General features: G+C 40.6%; 1 protein-coding gene and 1 long non-coding RNA gene across 2 annotated transcripts in view; one reads left to right on the top strand and one right to left on the bottom strand.

Annotated features, from left to right (window-relative positions):
* The window catches only part of LOC116694240 (uncharacterized), a 17448-nt gene extending 16304 nt beyond the window's left edge, over positions 1 to 1144 (bottom strand). Inside the window, exon 1 of the long non-coding RNA XR_004333089.1 lies at positions 941 to 1144. This is a non-coding gene — a long non-coding RNA (uncharacterized LOC116694240). The remainder of the gene's footprint in view (positions 1 to 940) is intronic.
* The window catches only part of LOC116694239 (alpha-1,3-mannosyl-glycoprotein 4-beta-N-acetylglucosaminyltransferase C), an 85554-nt gene that overhangs the window by 1347 nt on the left and 80522 nt on the right, over positions 1 to 3685 (top strand).

Raw genomic sequence — 3685 nt, 5'->3', positions numbered from 1 at the left:
AAAAAAAAAAAAACTAGAAGAAAAAACAGTTCCAGTGTGAAAATAACTATAATCATCCTTCAACACCTGCAGCTCTGAGGATGTTTCCACTTGCTTTTCATTTCTCATTGGTTAAGTTGGAATGCCATCCTCTGGAGCCTGAAGCTAATGTAAGTCAAGGTCTTCATTTAGTTTTCAGCAGAATTATTTTAATTAAGTGATGCTGTAATGTTGTTGGCCAGCAGGCTTTGCAGTGTGCCAGCGTCCAACAGTAATGAGCAGTGAACATGGGCTTTCTTAACGTAGCCTAAATTAGCATTTTGCTCACTGCAGAACTTAAGGCAAATTACACCTCTCCGCCTGCCAAATACTAGTCTGGTGCTGAAATAAATACTTCCTCTTTTCTTGAGTAATGTTGGTTTTTGACACTGTTGAAATAACGCGTTAGCTATTCAGAAGCCAGAGCAGTAAATTTGTAACAAAAAGCTTTTTTTTCTCTATTGATTAGCAGTTTATCCCTCCTTTGTGTTGGAGTCTCAGAGTGTTGAGTGTCACTGTGGCTGAGCCTGGTTAACAGCTCACAGCTCTGATTAGGGCGCTGCAGTTTGGAGAAGAAATAAAAAGCCCTTTGCATTTCCTTGTTGCAGGATCACTTGTGTATATCCCTTCTATTTATGCTTTTATTATGCCTCAACATATTAGATCTTACATTAGTATCACAAGTATGAATGTTCAGGTCATCATCTGCTTGGTAGACAATCTTTACAATGTTAAGAACACATTTAAAACTCAAAAACATTAAAGGGGCTGTAGGTGGGATTGTGACGATCCAGGACCTAGCCAAAATATTTGAACATCGACAACTTCTCAGTCCCTCCTCCCCTTTATGCTAAAGCACAAAACTGTCTCCTAAGCCCCAACAAGGGAGAATGAATGTTTGTGTATGAGCAGCGATTGACACACAGTTAGACCCCGCCCCCCCCCACTGGCCCTGATTGGTGCATCTGAGGGAGCTGTGGATTTTTGCAAATCACAATACAGGCTGTAGGTGGGGTCAGAGGAGCTGGATTTTTTTTCTAATTACCGGCTTCATGTAGTTTTACTCGCATATGGGGTCAGTTTCAGCAAATATAATAGACAGTTTTACAAGTCTTACCTACTGCACCTTTAACGTTTGAAACCATAAATGAGCAACTTCTGCTCAAAGAAGGATTCAACCAAACACAAAAATATAACTATTTCTTTCTGCAGAAATACAGTACTTTATAGTAATATTGATAAACATCCCTTTTTTGCCAGTGGTAATGGTTTGCGAAAAGTGTTTTTGAAAAATGAAAACAAGATCTGAACATGTTCATATAAAACAGTGGCTAGTTATTTTTGCAAGTACCCAACCCCTCACCAGCTTCCCACCCTTGAACGCAGCATGAATTAGACATGTTAAAGCATACAACTATGCAAATACTACCTAAAACATGTATTATTTCAGAGGGAAAGCATACTCAGCAGCCATATTTCTCTTTGTCTCTTTGTCTGTCTAACATTAATACTGAAGCATTTTCTGATCTGTAGCCTACTCAGAAGTGAACAGAAATTGTCTTCAGCATGAAACAACTTTTGAATTTGTAGATGCATAAAATATGTGTGAAAATCGGTCTCTTGTTTAAAAAAGACATTTTTCAGAATGATCACAGTGTAGACTTTTGTTACCAGTTCTTTTCCGTTTTCGTTTTCCATTGCCGATAGTGTCCCCTCAGTGTAGTCCGGATCCTCAGCTGATTGTCATAGCGACGCCATGTGAAACGGCTGTGACATCATCTTCGACGCAACACTCGCTGAATCCTTTCATCTGCAACTAAACAGAGGAACATCACTTTGTCAATTGTATGGCACAGTGTACTGTGTGGTTTTTTTTGCGTGCTACCTTTTCTTTCTTTTTTAAATCTGAGGCCAGTGAATACAAAAACTATTATGGCATAGTCTGGCTATTTAAAAATGGCAGAGTTGTACAGGATGTCCTATGTCCAAAACATTCTCAATCCCACCGCAGTAAATAGTGGTGCTTAGTCAGGTGCCTTTGGCAATTGTTAGGGATGTAAAAAGTCTCTTTTAGCGTGACATTTAGACGCGTTTGGTCGGGACCATTGGCTTCCCTCTTTGACGCATCTCGGGACACGCATCTAGCCCTTTGGCGTCATATTTGGATGCGCTTGGTCGGGACTCTTGGCGTCACTTTTTGACAACTGACACACGTCTCCTGGGTGAAAGTCCTGTGTTGTTTGACCTATCCACCACCCCAACCAACCTCCTTGTGCGGATTTTAAGGTCTTTCATAATACTCACTACCGTTGCGAGAATGGATACTACGTCAGTCGGTATTATCTGTAGTTCAGGTACTAACTTGAAAAAAAAAGCAAAAAAAATAGAGTGGGTGGAGTTGAGTAAAGCCATTCTGAACCATGCACTGAAAATGTGCCATAAGTGTACAAGTGCATTATGTAAAGAAACAGGTGTTTTTCAGAAAAGAAAATGTTCAGTATGTTCATAGTATTTTGGAGATGCTATTGGTGGATCAATGTGAGTCAGTTATGAATTGTTATTATCTTGTCAAAATGGTTCGTAATGAGAAAACCTTGAGCAATTGTTTGGATGAAGTCAGCACAGCTTTCCTGGTATGTGAATCAACTCTGCTGGTTGCACATGCGGGGTCACACTGCAGCATCAGCTACCACAGATGCATTTCCTATCTATCGGCTTCCTGTTGCCTTTGTATCTTACGCAGAATAGTGTGGGCAGGTAGAGACAGAGCAGCAGAATGAATGGGCGGCGGTGACAGCAGCGAGGTGGACCAGAGAGATTAGCTAGGAAATTGACACTGACAAATCTCATACATTAAGGCATCCTGGGAGGCAGCTATCGGTAGGAGAGGCGGCAGGTACCATATCCCATAAATGGCACTGGGTTTCTTTAATACTCTGCTTGCAGCACGCTGGGAAGCCAAACCACACTGTCGTCTACAACGCACAAGATAAGAACAGCCAGGTGTGCTCAGAGGCAATACATCTGACTAATGTGTTTACAGCTAGAATAATGAATAGATGAGAGTAATTAATTTGAGCTGTTCTTGCTAAATAACAAAGCAAATACGGGCAAAACTGTTTCATTTCCCTTTGGAACTAGAGCCCCCCCCCGTTTCTTGCCTGCTTTAATGAGATAAAGCCAGCCTTCTGTGATAAGGAGTCCTAGTTACTATTGTTAGTAGCCTGGTAGCCTTTTTTGGATCTGTTCTAAGGGTGTTTACTCACATTTTCTTGATGAAAACACTGGACCACATACAGCATTTACATACATTTCACATCTTTGAGCGTTCACAGAGCCTACAAATATGACCTAATTATTTTAGAAAAACGCAAATTCGTGAACTATACAAAATTGAATTAACCAATTTGCAATTTCATCTTCATTAGGTAGCGTTAAGACAGATTAGCTTTTTCTCAGTCAGTAAACCTTTTGAAAGTCGCATTATGCTGTTCGTTCCTGGACGTCCTGAGTGTAAAGAGTCTAATTACCAAACATAAACAACTCTTTGGCCTTCGCAGCCACACTGCTTGATGTTTGCCGAGTGCTCTTCCTAGTGACTTAACCCCGCTTAAGAGGTTCATGGTGTGTTCTTTCTATCTTTATTTATTTTGGACAGTGAAGTTGT

This window comes from Etheostoma spectabile, chromosome 8 (assembly GCF_008692095.1).
Source record: "Etheostoma spectabile isolate EspeVRDwgs_2016 chromosome 8, UIUC_Espe_1.0, whole genome shotgun sequence".
Lineage (NCBI taxonomy): Eukaryota > Metazoa > Chordata > Actinopteri > Perciformes > Percidae > Etheostoma > Etheostoma spectabile.
The sequence above is the reverse complement of the archived record's forward strand: the minus strand, read 5'-3'. Positions and strand labels throughout refer to the sequence as shown.